The sequence below is a fragment of the Alosa alosa genome, chromosome 1 (assembly GCF_017589495.1).
Source record: "Alosa alosa isolate M-15738 ecotype Scorff River chromosome 1, AALO_Geno_1.1, whole genome shotgun sequence".
Classification (NCBI taxonomy): domain Eukaryota; kingdom Metazoa; phylum Chordata; class Actinopteri; order Clupeiformes; family Clupeidae; genus Alosa; species Alosa alosa.
Window position 1 is genome coordinate 42,264,605 of NC_063189.1, and position 18,869 is coordinate 42,283,473.

At 44.9% G+C, this 18,869-nt stretch overlaps 1 protein-coding gene across 1 annotated transcript in view; it reads right to left on the minus strand.

Moving 5' to 3' along the window:
• Positions 1-15,489, minus strand: part of LOC125301844 — a 106,846-nt gene extending 91,357 nt beyond the window's left edge. The window contains 2 exon segments of the mRNA XM_048254652.1: positions 15,083-15,148; positions 15,411-15,489. The gene's annotated coding sequence lies outside the window, so the exon portion shown is untranslated.
• Between the last annotated feature and the right edge of the window lie 3,380 nt (positions 15,490-18,869).

The following is an 18,869-nucleotide window of genomic DNA, read 5'->3' on the forward strand; positions in this document are numbered from 1 at the left end:
CGGGGCCAATAAGGGGGCCAATCGGCGAGAGATTGATTTTAAGAGAGCAGCAGAATGCGGAGACCGACAGAGAAAATGGGAAATGAGAGGAGTGTAAATGAGCTGAAATTACAGGGAGCATAAAGAGAGGCCAGGCAAGGCAGTGCTGACGGGGTGACCGGCAACGTGAAAAAGCCACGAATAAAGCCAAGAATAAAGTGGAATTAAAAAGCACCTGGGAGACACTGAGTGGCTGAGACATTGAAGTTGGTGGGAGTGAGGGAAGGAGAAAGAGTGTAGAGAGAGAGAGAGAGAGAGAGAGAGAGAGAGAGAGAGAGAGCAGGGAGAGAGGGAAAGAGAGGTAGGACTGGGGGAGATGATGGCGGTGATTCGGTGATGTTATCTCAGTGTGGGGAGATGTGTGTGACACAATCTCAAATTGGAAATCGCTGTTTCAATCTCGCCTCACTCCGCGGCTGCCCGCTCCCCTGATAACGAGACTGGGCTCCTAATTCTATTAAAAATAGCCTGCGAGCGCACTGGCAAACGGAGAGCGGAGAATGGGAGAACAGTGAGCAGCAGCTGCAGCAGGATCAGCAGCAGCCCACGACTTAAAAAGATGCAAGACGTTGGGTGGACAGCTACCTCCACACACACACACACACACACACACACACACACACACAAACACACACACACACACACACACACACACACACACACACACACAACCATGCAAACACATGCACACACGACAGGCTACACACTCACAAACATATAAGACACATGCACACACACACACACACCGCAATACTCTCACACACACACAAGCACTCTGAGCCTTCCTCCCCGCCAGAGTCTCTTTCATCCTTATCTGCAGCGTCCATCTCGGCCATGTCTGTCTATCACAACAGAGCCTATCTATCTAATTATCCATCTGTCCCTCTACCAATCCACCCATCTGGGAGTTGCCATCCATCCCCCTGCCGGCTCAAGGCCTCATTTACGCTCATAAATAGGGTGGGGGTCTTTATCTAATTTCTCTGCAATGTGTTGCTCTCTCTCTCTCTCTCTCTCTCTCTCTTTATTTATCTATCTATTATTCTTTCATTCCATCTCTATCTCTACTGACTTCTTTCTGTTCTCTCTGTTCCTCTTTTCCACTATATTCTCCTCCTCTCCTTTCTCAGTAAGAAGGGTTGAATTTTCCTCAGAATGGGCCAGCTTCATTAACATTTGTTTGCTCTCTCATCTTACCTCCTCCATGTGCATATGGACACACACACACACACACACACACACACACACACACACACACACACACACACACACACACACACACACACACACACACACACACACACACACACACACACACACACACAAGAACAGAAAAACAGAAAGACACACGCTGCACGCACAAGCCACATGCAGGCACCATGGCATACCAAACCAATCACATCAAAGTGGTCTGCAAATCACCTATCAGCCTGGTAAGCTATCTCACCCCAGACTTCTGAAGCGATCCTCATTAAATTAATCCATTAGAACAGAGGCATGTTTTGGGGACTGGCTCTCCTCGGCAAAGTCTCTCAGCCGGAAAATAAATAACATGCTGAATCATAATGAGCCGCGATATTGGTAGCCCACTGAGAGCCACAGCCGTCACCGAAAACAGTCTTGAAAAAGCTGCGCATCGGGGAAAGAGTGAGAGAGAATAAGAGAGAGAGAGAGAGAGAGAGAGAGAGAGAGAGAGAAGGAGCTCTGAGACATGGAGGACAGTTAGAGCCCCGTGACAACTCACTGCACGTTTCATTTCTCCTTTTTTCTTGTTTGCTTTTTGCTTTTTGCACAGGACAAAAAAAGCATCTTAGAGTGAAAAGGATGGGTTTATCCGCATAAAAAAGTAAACGCTGACGAGTCGACTCCGCCAGGGATGAGCGTGTCAGGCTAATGAATTAATCAGGCAGTCATTAGTTTGTGTGCACGGCACAAAGCGGAGTCGAGCGGAGGCGCACTGGCGGGCGAGCGGGCGTCAGGAGTTGCTCCCCTGGCCCTCCGCTGGGGGAGTGGAGCGTGGAGAAGCACAGGAGGAAGAGATGTGCACTCAACCAGAAGACCAGGGCTGTGCATGTGTGCGCATCTATGAGGGGTGTGTGTGTGTGTGTGTGTGTGTGTGTGTGTGTGTGTGTGTGTGTGTGTGTGTGTGTGTGTGTGTGTGTGTGTGTGTGTGTGCAATTTTGTGTGAGTGTGTCAGCGTCTGTATATGTGCCTATGAGTGTAAATGTGTGCACGTCCCTGCTACAGAACATGGGTCATTTCTTGTCACTCTCGAATTAATCAGCTCAGTCTTAATATGAGCGATCCACATGCTGGAAGGGAGAAACCAATTTCACGAGGTGACAAATAAAAAGAGCAACCGAACGAGGAGTGTGGAGAAAAAACGCGAAGATGGACCGATGAGAGATAGATAGATTGATGAGAGAGAAGGATTGTCTATTTAAGTAGGCCGAGTTGGCGGCTTATGCAATCTTCACTTTTTAACTGGCCTATGTGTTTGTTGGGCTGTGAGTGAGAGAGAGAGGCTGTGAGTGAGAGAGAGAGAGAGCTGGAAGAAGCCTCTGGATGTGTGCGTGTGTATGTGTGTGTGTGTGTGTGTGTGTGTGTGTGTGTGTGTGTGTGTGTGCTGGAGGAGGGCTGTGGGGACGTGTCTGTGTGTGCGTGTGTGTCTATGGGTGTATGTGTGTGTGTATGTGTGTATGTGTATGTGTGTGTGTATGTGTGTGGGAGTATGTGTATGTGTGTGTGTACAGTATGTGTGTGTGTGTGTGTGTGTGTGTGTGTGTGTGTGTGTGTGTGTATGTGTGTGTGTGTGTGTGTGTGTGTGTTTGTGTGTGTGCATTGTGTCTGCATGAGAGGAGGTGAGGTGGCGATGCGCATTGAGACGACACTGGAGATGACAAATACAGATATGACAATGGAGAAGTATCTGTTGTAATGAGGAGTCCACAGTGGGAGAGAGAAAAACAGGGCCCTTCTCCTGACATCGCCTTTCTTACCACTCAAATAAACAGCAAAGCTGATATGTGTATCACTGGAGCTCCTGTATATTGATCCAGACGTGTAGATTTTCAACCGAAACACCATAATATCCACTGACTTGGCAGAGAAGGAGAAGTGGTCAGCTACAAAAATCAAATTCCTTACATCTTACAATCAGCTCAGATATCAACCTAATGACCAGGGTTACGAGTGGGAGAACGTGTCTTGACTTCTCGTCACTAACGAGTCTCCGGTTGAAAGTAGTCCCCACCAGAACAAAACAACAGCTCAGTAAATCCTGCTGAAATCCTGCAGCCTATCAGACCAGACCCAGCTAACTAAGGACAAAACACGCCAGCACCCAACATGACTTTGCACCACCCCATGAAAATAGAAATGCAGGATGATTCTGGGAGGCTGGGCAATAGCAGTGGCCCTAATCAAGGACTTGGCAAATGAGTGACAGGTCATTAATCATGTCTGATCGACAGGTGTCGAGTGTCTTAATTAACTGCCTATTCTGTCATTCGCTATCACTTGAAATACATCTGGCTTGGCCGAACCCTGGGGTTGGTCGATACTGTGACTGATGATCGCTCAGGAGAAATAGAACAAGCCTGCCGATGCTCTCTACTGTCAAGAGGGAGGACCGAAGAGAGAGCCGTTAATTCTCATAGCACACAAAAACACGAGCTGGCATGCAAACCTACACATGCAGAAAAACAGCAGGAGGTCCAAGGGCCATTATTTTGATGGGTGGTGGTGCGTGCATCCTCAAGGTGAGGATCTCTTGGCTCACATACACACACACACACACAAACACACACACACACACAAACACACACACACACACACACACTCACACTCATAAACACTGAAGCTTTCACTGATGTGGAGAAGATAGGTGTTGAAAATAAAATGGGAAGAAAAAGACTCCATCCTGGAGTTTGATTGCCTGGCGCTTTCTGAAGCATGGGAAAATGTTGAGGAAGCAGAAGTGAGAAGATCAGAACCCCAGGACGCCCTGCGCTGAACACACAGTGCTTAAAAGTCAATCAGCTCCGCGCTGAAGGGCCAGAGTTGAAGCGACACCAAACAGTGCAGCTGAATACGACTTTTCTGGCTCTGGGGGAAGGGGGGGGGGGCATAGATTTTGTCACGACATGGCTCTCCTTTCTTCCACTGACAAGAGAGTGAATAGATCTGCGTAAAAGACCCAGGAGATTTGCAGGCAGATTAATCCTTTCATTAAGGGGAGCGAGAAGTTAATTGCGGAGACAGCTGCGTCGCTCTGCGTTTACGCGATTGACGTTTTACCAGCGTCTCTTTTAAACGGAAAAAAGCAATTATCAATAAATGCTGGGCAATCTTCGTGCGATGAATCACGCCGAAATTAGCTTTTATTTCTCTTTTCTTCTGGCTCGAGGCGTGTTGGCAGAACAGGCCTAAAATGAGTCGTTGCATGAGCCAGGACGCAAGCGAAAATAAACCACTTGACGATCGACGATCAAATGAAAGGCACCGCACGCCCGGCAGATCAAAGGTGAGCCGTGGTGCGCAAGCGATGACTGGCGATGAAGAAGTGAACGTTAGGCAGGTAGAGAGTGAAAGCAACAGCGACAACGAAAGATAATATGTGATAATTATCAACGCTAGACGCAGGGAAGGCTGAAAAGAGAGATAAAAGGGAACCAGAGGGGGTGGACTCTGCACTTGACAGAGTGCGCTCCTGCTGTCAGAATGAATGGCAGAGGAAGACTAAGTTGGATGCTTAGCTGAACCGTTCTCAAGAGGGTGGCAGGTCAGCCAGAGACAAGTGCAGAACTTGTGGGAGGAAGAAGAGCTGAAAGGGGCGGAAATGGAAGACATGAGCTTCAAAAGCACTTTGAGCTGCATTCTGTGTATGAAAGGTGCTATACAAATAAAGCTTATTATTATTATTATTATTATGAGGGGGGGGTGAGGAGAGGAGAGGTGAGGCCAGCAGGCACCACGCTGTGAGACAGACACCAGGCTGCAAAGCGCGGTCAGTTCCCTGGCTCTCAATAATAGATGCCGACCAGACTGTTGGGGCTGTTTCCAGACGAGCTTGCAGCGATCACACACACACACACACACACACACACACACACACACACACACACACACACACACAGAGTCATCAACACAGCAAACACTGACATAGGCTCAGTCATAAATGCTCCTGTAAGCCTATGACACACACACACACACACACACACACACACACACACACACATACACACTGTCATGAATACAGAGACATAGCCATATACACAGCAGCCAGTCATGAATGCCTCCGAATAAATGAATGACTGCTGTGACACACTCACACACACACACACACACACACATGTACCCTGTTATAAACTCTGCACACACAGACACAGTCAGTCATGAATGCTGTGACACACAAAAACACAGACATACGCACACACAGAGACACACACAGGCATCACTCACACCTTCTCACTCCCTTCTGGTGCCTTTCTATCACTGCCGCTCTCAATGTCACACACGTCTGACCCTAAACCCAAACTCAAACAGGCTGTCAGAAAAATCTATCCCTGCTCACCCTTCCGCCTCCTCTCCTCTTTTTTTGCTGTCCTTTATTTTTCACTCCTCCCCTCCTTCTCATTCTTATGTGCTGTGCTTCACACTTAGCTCCTGGTGATGACAGCCATGGCCTAGTGTCACTAGTGCTTTTAACAGTACCGCTGGGGGACTGGGGGGGTGGAAAGGAGGAGGGGGGGCTTTCACACGACAGAACATGACAGAAACACCTTACGTTTCACCCACATCTGTCAGGATCCCATATCTGTTCATACATCTGCCAGAAACGCCTTCCCGTTTATCACCAGCCAGCTCTGTCTTTGCATAAGTGTGCGTGAGGTGAGAGAGAAGGAAAACAGAGTATGTGTGTGTGTGTGTGTGTGTCGTGAGTGTTTGTGTGTCAGTGTGTGTTTGTGTTTGTGTATCAGTGTGTGCGTGTTTGTGAGTGTGTACAGTAAGTGCATGTGTTTGTATTTAAGTGTTTTTGTTTGTGTGTGTGTCCGTGTGTGTGTCCGTGTATCCGTGTGTGTGCATGTGTGTTTGTGTGTGTGCATGCATGTGTGTGTGTGTGTGTGTGTGTGTGTGTGTGTGTGTGTGTGTGTGTGTGTGTGTGTGTGTGTGTGTGTGTGTGTGTGTGTGCATGCACGTGTGTGTGTGTGTGTGTGTGTGTGTGTGTGTGCATACATGTGTGTGTGTGTGTGTGTGTGTGTGTGTGTATGTGTTTTTGTGTGTGTGTGTGTGTGTGTGTGTGTAATGACCCTGATGATTTCATGTCCTCCAGTGCAAAGCCCCTTTTCAGAGCCTGCCTGTAGAGGACATCAGCGTCCTACAGGAGTAACAGGACGTGACTGCTGCTGTTAAGTCTGACTAGGAGGCACTGAACTCAACACTACCAGAGCCACAAGTCACAAACACTGGGGACACCGCTGGACATTTCAAGGCAAATCTTCGAAAGAGGTTCAATCTGAAGGAAATTCCCTTCCAGAAAGACCAAACGCAGAGGTCTGCAGAGGTCCAGCAAACACGATGTACGCCTTTACTTCTAAGAGAAAAAAATAAACAGTTTTAAGGCCTAACATTCCACCACAGACTCTCGAGGACACTCAGGCAAAACTTTGAAAAGTTGGAGAAGGCCGATAGTTTCCTTGCCTTTTAAAAGATAACACCAAGCGCTGAATCGATTGCGCATCTCAATACCAGACAGGGCTGGGGGGGATGCGGGTGGAATTATGATAAGTTTGAAGGATAAAGTCATGTTAGACTCGCTTGAATCATCTGAAGGCGGCCCTCTGAGGTGACTATGTAATGGGAGATTTAGCTTGAAAGGCATTTTGTGCTGAACTAGCCACAGTGCTGCATCATAAGTGTTTGGCTGCTCGTATACTAATGTGGTATTCACATTGCATATATATAGCAGGCATTAACAGAGTCCTATCCCAGGGAGAGCCATACTTTGTGCTCGGGCGAACTCACTGAGTCAGCAGCCACTGAAATGGGACAAAAATGCTGGCGAACCCAAGCTGCTGGAAATACACATACACACACACACACAAACATAAACACACACACACTCAGACACACACACATACACACACACACTTACACAGACACATAGACACAGGCATGTACACGCACGCATACACATACGCACACATACGCACAAAACCAAACACACACACACACAAACACTCTCACCTTTACCGGTATATACAGGTACACACAATTTGAAAGCCCCATCCAATACCTCCATACTATCTTCTTGTCATATCGATTGTAAATAACTCAAGTACAAAGAGACCGGGGAAAACAAAACAACAGTCACTCACAGTCAACAGTCACTCCCTATGATTAGGTCAGCACCAGGTCGCCACGGTGAGGCTACAATCAATCACTGCAAAGACCTTCGGATGAGAATAAGGTCACACCTTCAGCCAACCTTTCCTTTGAAGCATGAGGCATGTATGGAGTATCAGAAGTCTCATTCAGATGGCAGTGGGTAATACCATTTGGGATGGCCTTATCAGAGACTAAGAGATGCCACAACAGATGCACTCAATCAAAGAGATCTAAAATGCAACAGCAGAATTTAATCTGTATTTAGAGGCCAGGATGCAAGAGTCGATTGCTAAGCTGTATCTAGTCAGCGCATCAGGAGGTCCATGTTGCCTGGTGGGTAGGCTGCTTTGGCAGCGCGACCAGCTGGTTCCATTGCTCTGGTGTTCATAATGCCTCGGTTTAAACTCTTGTAACATTTGTCCCTTTAAAAACTCACAAATTAAATTACAGACAATATGTGTGGTAATATGAGATGACATGTTCTGATCCCACATTATATTATATGCCCTTATACAGAACTAATGCATACTGCTCTCACATAACTCTGTTATTACATGTTAATAACTCTAAACCTAAACTTAACGCCTTTTACAACAAATTTACATGATAAGAGTCCTTTTCCGCTCTCCCTGTTTTCTTGTGGGTGCGTGATCCAGAAAACTCACAGAAAATCAAAGAATGGTCGCACTCCAAAAATCTTTCTTTCTTGCTGGTTTATTCCATTAGCAACAGGGGTAAAAGAACAAATGTTTCGGTTCACACACGTTTCACACTGACGAAGGCCATAAGGCCGAAATGTTTGTTCTTTTACCCCTGTTGCTAATAGAATAAACCAGCAAGAAAGAAAGATTTTTGGAGTGCGACCATTCTTTGACAACAAATTTACATAACAAGTGCAATGTTCATACTATTGCTATGCATTTCATGAATTTTTTATTAAAAACATATTTTTTTTAAGTAGAGACCCCATGTCTTTGAACATAATACAATTTCTGGTATTGCCTATTAGACTACCTCTCAGATTTCCACAAGGAACATTCATTGGTGGAAACTGAGGTGCTGAAATGCACTTAGCCTGCCAAGCACATGACTGGCCAATGAGCAGGAAACACCACCAACCATGCTTGATCCAATCCCAATTCAATATCATTTCAAACTGCGCTTATTCGCAAAAAGCAAACCAGCCAAATGAATCCTTGTAAAAAAATGTTTTCACTGAGCACATCGAAATATGAGGTCTACAAATGCCAGGACAGCACAATATTGCATTTTTGAGTGGAATAATCAATAATGTATAAACTGGAATTCCCTAATTAAAGCATTAAAAAACAGAAACAAGAATTGCGTTTGCTTTTTTTTTTTATCATTCCTGCCTGATTAAAGAAGTACATGAAAGATATCTTCAACACAACACAAACATTGCAAAACAGACATGGAATGGAAGATAAAAAAGGATTAACATGCGAAGAGATGGGGGAATCAAAACAAAAACAAATCCTTTTGCCGTCTAAGAAACTGCATTAGCAATACCATTTGCTCACACAACATATTGCACTCTATATACCATGCTCTATGCAAAACCATGAATAAGTACTCCCTACACACACACGCACACGTGCACGCACACGCACACGCACACGCGCACACACACACACACACACACACACACACACACACACACACACACACACACACACACACACACACAAACAAACATGCTATTACAATTACAATAGCTAGCTCAGCATTCAGTGGACCTGGTATTGATGATACATTTTGTGTTTTATCAAAGAAGCAGGAGTGCCATTAAGAAGAGATCACTCCAGAATCAGGCATAAGGAGGCTCGCCCTAATTGCCCATTCATCAAAAGGGTTCCTCAAGCATGCGCACCACTGAAATATCACTACTGCATGACAACTTAGCCACACTACATTAATTACGTACTGATGAACCTGGCATGCATACACACACATAAGCCCCCCAAACACACACACACACACTACATTAATTGCGTACTGATGAACCTGGCATGCATACACACACACATACCCCCCCCTCCCCCACACAGAGAGGCATCCCCCACCTTATTAACCTGTCGTATTATTCTAACAACCATTTGAACAGGTAAGAAACACTCACAGCAAGATTGGTAGCATTTTAGTGGTCTGTGTGTGTGTGTTTGTGTGTGTGTGTGTGTGTGTGTGTTTTACTCGCCTTTCACACATTCCCAGACATCACGCAGACACACAGAATAATAAACAGATACATACAAGAGTATCCTCGCTCTCATAAGCACAGCAACACTATGGGACATGTCCTCATTTTACTCTAGAATATGCATACTCCCTAACTGAAAAACACACATACGGTAGTGTACCCTCATACACACTCAAAAACACAAACACAAACCAGTCTCTTTCCACTCAGCCACAGTAAGAGGATTTGCGCTTTGACATTTTTTGCCTTTTATTTTGTTTTGTTGTTTGTTTAGTGGTTTGATTGTCTGTATTTTTCTATGCGTTTTTTTTTCACAAGTCCACAAAATTCTTCGGCACAAAATTTTTGCCTGAAAAAATCTTTCACTCTCGTTCCTTCACTTTTTACATGAAACACCCTAATGAGACAGTTTTTGGTCAATTAATGTTTCCCGCTGTCTAATGTTCCCGACGGAGACAAACACCTTCCCCTGACGATTCATCCGTCTTCAGATCCCCAGTGTTCATGGTGAACCTTCAGAACATGAGTCCCAGTGCCGTCAGATTTTTCAAACGACTACAGCGTATGCCTTTGGCCATAGCCAATAAGCCATTGTTCCCAAGGTTACCCGACATTTAGGAGGTTAAAAAGTGTGTGATAAAAACTCAAACACACTTCCAGCGTGTGTCCTTTGGGCATCACACTGATGCAAAACAAAAAAAAGGGAAATCTTCAAAGTGAAGAACCAAAGTCTGCCTGGTGCTTTTGATGTCAAGATAATGATTTAGGTATGCAGAACGACAAGATTCCCATTCCTCTGCAAATCTGAATGTATTGTTCAAGTCTGTGTTTGAAATCAGGCACTGCTCTCTGATGTGTCTATGAGTTTTCAGAGAAAAATATTATCTTTCGCTGGATCCCCACCTTGGTGAATTTTGAGCCCCTAAATCCCAGCCTTAGGAGTACATGATCAGGGGCTTTTATTCCTGGGGAATGCCACAGGCAGGAATTCGGAATTCTCAGAATGATGGAAAGGATTTTTCTCCCACAATGAAAAATTAGCATAAAAAGCAATTGCATTGTGGAAAGCTCATTTATCCCAAGGCCTACAGGTCCTTCCCTCTCCCCAAAATGTGGAGCTGACCCTTCGATCCATGGCACCTCTAGCCGAGGGCTTCACGTCCGACATGTCAAGACTGCTGTCCACAGTGGATCTGGTCTGCTCCATGGCTTTGATGCGCGGCAGTGTGACGGCGAGAGCTGCTCAGTGGCTATCAGTCCATCATTGTCATACAGTAATTCAGTGTGTAATACCAGTTAAGTCCCAGGGAAGCAGAGGCCCAGAGACTGTGTCTGCAGCGGGCGGTGTTAAGCCCGCTCGCTCAGCGTCCTGTAGGACAGGCCAATTTAACACAGGAATAAGCCAATTATCTTTGTGGAGTAGGCAAATTTACAATAGGATTTTCCACAGTTCCTGTCGGACTCTCTGTGTCATCAGGGGTTGAGCTTATCGACATCAGTCGTTCTCCTCTGACCACACACACACACACACACACACACACACACACACACACACACACACATGTGTGTGCTCCAGGCCACACACACAAACAAAAATATGGTAGCGGAGTTTAGTAATACCAGCTTTTTCACCCTTGCCGCCTTTCCTGGCGTCTCCAACCGAGCAGATTATGCCTCAATCATCAGATTCATTTAATCCTGATTCCCAGCGAGACACAGGGACACATACAGACATGGGTAGCGATGGATAGAGTGAGAGCCCAAGGGACAGAAAGAGAATAGGAATGCATGGGAAAGGAAAGCCACCTGGCAACAGGGCTTTCGCAATCACCTGTTCCATCACACTCTGTCCAACAGTCCCAAACGTCCATCCCCAGCAGCCTGAGTTTGGCATGGCTGTTTTTCATCTTCTTCCCACAAGCCCCACTAGACAAGGAAGGCTGAAAAACACCAAAGGAAACCTGCCTTACAACCCAACCATTAAAATATAGACACACTCATCCAATAGGCATCTTTCTAGGGAGGCCTTGCCTTCACCGCTCTCTCTGTTTTCCCTAAACGATAAGCCCTGGAGGACTGTCACTGCTGCCGCTACCGCTGTGCGCAGCTCACACTTTAAACACTCCCCTCTCCAAATGAGACAACCCTGTGGGGGAGCTCATATTGCCAACTTACCTAATTGGAGAGCTCAAAGGTGGAGTATGCCTATAACCCAATTTGAAATGCTTTTAATTTATGCCCGCAAGAACGCGGCTGCCAGATTCCATCCTCCAAATGGGGTATCTCACAGGAAAAAAGGGGTGACTTTCTTTGTCTCCGTATACCCTATATGTGTGTGTGTGTGGGGGGGGGGGTGTCATGTCAATGACAGTGACGCACCAAAAATCCATCTATAGTGTGACTGCTGGATATCCAAAGGGTATCTCTCTCTCTCTCTCTCTCTCATAAAGAGAGCATCCTCTGGGGAGGTAAGACGTCAATCTGATTTTTTCCCCCCACCCCACCAGGGCCCAAGGCAAGTCTGCATCATTTTTAATGATTACTTTCTTAAATGAGTGTCCATGGGGAACACACACGTCTTTCTAGGGGAAGAGAAAAAGGGGCCTGGGAACTTCACAGAGGGAGCCAGCAAAGATGGTGGTGCTTTAAAATAATCACCACCTCAATTACATGGATATTCTAAGCCTTTAGCTTCAGATCAAAGCTGCCACGGAATGGCTGCTTCTGTTGAACGAGGACCACTGATTATTTTGTTATGGTCAGTCCAGCGTCTCGTATCACACTCGCATCACACTCGCATCACCATCTATTCCACTTTCCCCGTCTCTCTCTCTCTCTCTCTCTCTCTCTCTCTCTCTCTCTCTCTCCATCTCCTTCTCCACTTGCCTTGTCACAATCTTTCACACATACCCTCCCCATCTCCCTGTCGTCGTCCCTTCTTGGTCCTCCTCTGTCCACTGTAGTACAGATAATGTACATCCCTGGCAATCAGCGAGCACGAACTGTCAGCGCATCACTGCCACTCAATCAGGACTTCCTGTCTTCCACTGTGCACTTTTTTAACTGCAGACATAAGTCACTGAGTCAATGTCCATGTCTATCTCAACATCTCCACCCACTCCATCCACACACCATCTCCTCTCTCTCTCTCTCTCACCATATGTGGTGTGTAGTGTGTGATGTGGTGAGTGTGCATGTATGTTTGTGCGTGTATGTTTGTGTGTGTGTGTGTGTGTGTGTGTATGTTTGTATGTATGTATGTATGTATGTGCGTGTGTGTGTGTGTTTACCTGTGTGTTTGTCTCATATTCTCTTTAGCACAACTTCTCTGCCTTCCTATTCTCCTAGGGTGTACATTCAAGCACGTCTTGGCACAAACAATAACAAGCTTATTGCTAACACAGCTCCAGTTAAATCAAATGTGAGGAAACTAAGCATCGCCGGCTTCGGTTACGTCTCCTATGCCCTATTTTAACTCTACAGCCTCCCCTATATGCCCAACGTGAATGAGATCTAAAAACCTCATGAGAGCACATGCACATGCACACACACACACACACACACACACACACACACACTCCAATGGCAAATCACACCGATTCAATCAGGAGTGTGGGTTGGTACAGTTGTCCTAGGACACAGAGCAAAGGGAGTACATATTCTGTAATGGCTCTCTGTGTCTGTAAAACATGTCCACGCAGGCGGCAGTATGAGCACCTAATGTTATGACTGGAGACTGTGTTTATTCCCCCTACACATAAATGTGCTGAGAAATACTGAAGGAGATATTTGTGGATGGGGAGGCATTGTTTTTCATTACAAACAACAACAAACCCACGAATCTGGGAATGACCTGGCACGGGTCTGGGAATGATCTGGCACGGGTCTTGCAGGTCCTGAAAAACTTCAGGGTCAAATTCGCTACTGACTAGGCTTGCCTTGTAATATCTATCTCGATATGACAAGGCAACAGGTTCATAAAACACAAATCTCTTCAAACACACACACACACTCATGAATACATACATATACATCCACACCTTATGTTCAGCAATGAGAGGGCAGAAAATATATATAGATTCAACACTTTTTATGTCTGGTGGGTAAAAGGAAATGTTGAATAATATATATCGAGATGCACGCCATCAGAGGGAATGTGTACATTTCTGATGCACATCTCTATGCAGAGAACCCTTGCAAGTTATTTCCACCGAGAATTAGATTCAAGCTTCTGGGGATTACATTAAAGGATGCCTGTGAGTGCCGCGTCAGACAGTCACCGCGCACATCAAAGGACAAACAGACACACGTAAACCACAGGTAAGCTGCACACAATGACTATACATTCATAAACACACGAATGATGATGAATGATGAACAACACGTAGGCACCCATAGAAACAAACACATGAATGCATACAGCTTTCTATCCTCCTCCCGCAGCAAATGCATGCACACACACGTCCGCACAAACACAAGCCAAACACACCAGCCATACACTCTCTCACGCACACAGCAGAATATCCTCATAATTGAACAATCGCTTCATTGACTTACCGACGAGGGGGAAATACCAGACACCAAAAGCCGCAAGTATGATAGTCTGACACCCGTCAGTTTTGCACTTGTTTAGACGACTTGACTTGTCCGTGTTATAATAAACCGTTGCAATTACACCCCGCGTCTGGAGCGACACAAAAGCCAATCACATGCATTATGGGGTCCGCTGATCCACACACACGCGCATGCGGCAGGTGAAATATTTGCATCGGGCACCCTACCCTATCGTTGCCCCTACCCCACGAATCTCTTTTAAAGGTGAGAGACGGAAGTGCGTGCACTACCATTTGCCTGAAAGGAGCTCAGTCGTGTGGCGAGAGCCCTGGCCGGTCTCCGCGCTCCTTTACCTCAATGTCTCATGCCCTCAAAGTGGTCGCCCATTCCATAAGTCCGACGTTTCTCCTATGTGGAGGACACTTTCAATAACTGCCATTCACAACTCCGACACTTTAATAAGCTTTCAAATCAGTCATTTTACGCCTCTTACGTGGGTTAAACGCTATTTAAGACTTCACATGCGTTGCATAAATGAGAATTTCAAATGAGCCGACGCGCGCTTCCTCAAATTCACACACACGAATTAACACAAACCGTAACATCCTTGTAGTTATAGCCTAAACCTTTCCAAGCAGATGTGTTTTTGGCACTGTTAAATATTTTGACAGCACATTTCTCCGTTTTGTGGAATGTGTTGACAAGTGTTGGTTCGGCTGTCACGCTCACACATAGCCTAGGCTATAAATGTGGAATGAACTGGATCAAGCAAGGAACAGTGGTGTGTCCAATGCTAAAATAGCACCCTGTTTCATATTCTGTCCAACTCAGTCAACTGGCTGTGTTCTCTTATTAACTATAACCTATAAGTACACATTTTACCTTTTTTGGTGTCAGTCTGTGAAAGATCGGTGTTTGGAGCTCCTTCTCCGCGCCGTGTCTGTCTGTCTGCAATGACAAGAACTGAGTCAAACAGCCGAGGAATTGGACTAGCGCTGTTATCTCTCTCTCCCTTTCTCTCTCCTGCTGTCTTTCTCTCTCTCGCTCGCACCCCCTTTCTCCACCAATAACAAAATGACTCTTAAAATCTCTCGTCACGTAGCCTACTCACATCGGTGGCTGTTTTCCACAGCCTTCTCCATTAAACCTCGGCATCTTATTTACATCATATTTTTACGTTTAGTCTCACTTAAGCTATATGGCAATTAACCTGGAGAAGGGAAGTATTCAATCACATCTGCCTGTCTTTCCAGTGGCTCTTGGGCTGAAGACAACAAAAATCTAATATCAACGGCAGGAGTTAGTTAACATTAAAAGCAAAACACCATTGGCCATCAGAAATGAAAGGGAGACCGCTTTTCTTCTGTTATATAAACAGTCAGAACGGGGGTCACTGAGACAGCATGAAAGGACTGATTTATCCACCAGGGAGATGGGGGGGTGTAGAGAGAGGTATGCATGTGTTATTTCCTGTCTATGTATCTGCAATTGGTTCTTGTGTATCTCAGCACAGTGTGTGTGTGTGTGTGTGTGTGTGTGTGTGTGTGTGTGCACGTGTTTATGTGCATATCCCAGGAGGTTTGCAGTATTACATCTGTGATAGGTCCCTCAGTTCATCTTTCCCTGTGCCCTCCAGGAATAAACAGAACTGCACTCTTCCATCAGGTTGTGACTGATGTGCCTTCCAGCTCAACCTGCACGGCTATGCTCGCCCTCACACACACACACACACACACACACACACACACACAGAGAGAGAGAGAGAGAGAGAGAGAGAGAGAGACTCCACTGACACACATACACTGTCTGACACACTGACTACGATAGTCCCCTCAGAGATATCTAAGGAAATTCAGAAAAACTCTGACTTAAAAAAGTCCTACTATAAGTCCTACTATATATTGATTCTATCTGTGCACTTACGTAACCCAGGTGATTTCGCTACTTAGCTGATGGCTGAACTAGTTGTGCTGAGCAGAATTAGCTGGTTGAGTCATTGGTTGGAGCTGTACCGTAAGTGGTAGGACGTTTACTCTAGAGGGAAGCAGGTTGGCTAGGTCTTTCGGTATGCGTGTGTGTGTGTGTTGTAGGGGAATGTTTTTTATGTAAGTGAATGTGACAATTTAAATGTATTGACTATCATGCAGTGTTGTATAAAGTACTAGAAAGCAATACTTGAGTAAAAGTACAAGTATCGTACTAGAAAAAGACTTTGGTAGAAGTGAAAGTTGCCTTTTAGAATATTGCTTAAGTAAAAGTCTTAAAGTATCTGATATATACTGTACTTAAGTATCAAAAGTAATTTTCTGATATTTAATGTACTTAAGTATTTGAAGTAAAAGTAAAAAGTAAAAAGCAAGCGGTTTTATTTTGAACTTTTATTGTAAACTTTATTTTGGCTTTCTTATAGTAAAGCATAAAGCATATTCAAGGTTCCCATATTTTCTTAATCTGACTTATCAAATCAAATCACATATTTTTCAAGGACTATTTTAGGCGCAATTCTCTGATATGAAAAATAAATTACTTGTTCATTTCACACAATAAAACACCTGCATGTAGAAAGCACATTTTAGTCACGAGGTTTGAACATTTCTAGGACTTACTCCCAGTGGCGTAACAAGCCAATGGACGGTCAAATGAGAGAGCGCTACTAGAATTTTATACCATTTACCATTGGCCCAGGATTGATTACCTCTGATACATGCAATACACATTAAGGGTGACTTCAATTGTTTATGCAAAGGGCCTGAGGCACCGAAGTAGTTTAGTTACAGATTACAATTTAAAATAAAAAACACACGACTACATATCCATTACATGTGAAAATATTAAAATATAATTTTATTAACAGCCTGCAGGCCAGGGTAATCTAATATTACTGCATTTACATCAACTCGCATGGAATTATGGGAACACTCAATGCGCCTCTTCAACCCTCTGCTGAAACTGCAAGCGTAGATAGCTTGCTTATAAACTCGCACTGCGCAGAAACAAAACTTAATGTAGCCTAACTTATTTAACCGTCCAGAAACCAAATAAAATAATTCATATGCATACAATCCCCAATATGCGTGAATTAGGCCATTAGAAGAAGGCCATTTTACGAGCCTTACGTTGTGCAAAATCGTCAATGATGTTCCCAATATTTAATGCTCTGGCTCTCGTATTTTTAATGGACAGGATAGCTAACCCATGGAGCCTCTCCTGCCCCATGCTGCTCCTTAGGTATAGGTCTTAATAAGTTTGAGTTTGAAAAAAGATCGCTTAGCTGTTGCCACAGTCACAGGCAATGTCAGAAACAACATGAGTACACACTTCCCCGAATGTGGATGTTACACTGTCATAATCTACCACCAGCATTTTGGCAAGTTGAAAAATAGATGACTTCTGTGAAATCTCTGCTTTAACGCAAGACCTGAATGAGAGGAGTTATGTTGGGAATGTCGGTGCAATGTCCCTGCTATAATGGTCTGACAAACGTCTTGCCTTTTCAAGCAGTTCATCACCTGCGAGTTGAAGGGTCATAGGACGTAAAGACTCAAACACATGACAAGTTTCCCGCATACATGACTTTGACTTTGACTTTGGCATACTTGCAAATCTTTGGGAGAGCTGACTGATTATGATGTCCAGAGTTGCATTAAATACCTGCACTTTGAAGAATCTCTCTGCATCGGTAAAGCGCTCATCTTCCGATAGATCGTCAAAGTGACGCTTCACTCTCCGTGCTCTAACATTCTAAAGTTCTTAAAAAAAAAAAAAAGGAGGCAGGGCGGGGGTAGCGACGGGCCCCGGGAGGTCACAGGCCCTGGTGCGACTGCACTTGCTGCACCTACTATAGTTACTCCACTGCTTACTCCCCAGGTCACCGTCACTCACACACACACACACAGGCCACCTATGTCCAGCAGCTACTAATATGCCAGTCATTAGTTGAAACTGAAAAAGTGTCTGTTCATCTTCAAAAGAAGCTGGTTTTCAAAGTTGCCAGAATTCACAGTGCCCGGGAGTTTCAGGCCCAAGACCGACCATAGTGGTGGAAATTGGATAAATTAAGCAACATTTCAGCTCTTGATATCCTGTAGTTTTTATTATGACCGCCACTAGCGAAGCTAGCGAAGCGGTCATATAGGGATTGTCAAAGTTTCGCAGAGAGTCTGGCCTAGATCCATAGGGCCCCTATCTTCAGTTAAGATGTTCAGAACTGCACCAAATTTTATGTGTATGATTGACCTGGCATTCTCTGGGGGTATGCCAAGTTTCGTAGAATTTCATCCATGGGGGGGTCTAAAGAAATTAGGTTATGTGTACATTTAGTGACTCATTGGCCTGTAGATGGCGGTGCACACATATACACATGCACACACAGGCACCCACATACTATCGGTATTAGAACGGCCGATACATAATTACAGATTCAGTAGGATTAAAAGAAAGCCAAAATAAATATTCATCATTATCATCATGGCTGCATTTCCAGTATTGGCGATAAGTAGTCGTTTGTCCACTAGATGGCGCATCGTTGCAGTGAGACGTAATTTTGTTGGAAGTTAAAAGTGGGTTGGAAAAACAATGGACGCTTCCTACAAGGACGGTAGTTTACCGCAGAGAACGTCTAATAAGGATAGGACGATGTTCACATGAAATGTAATTCCCATTTCTTCTT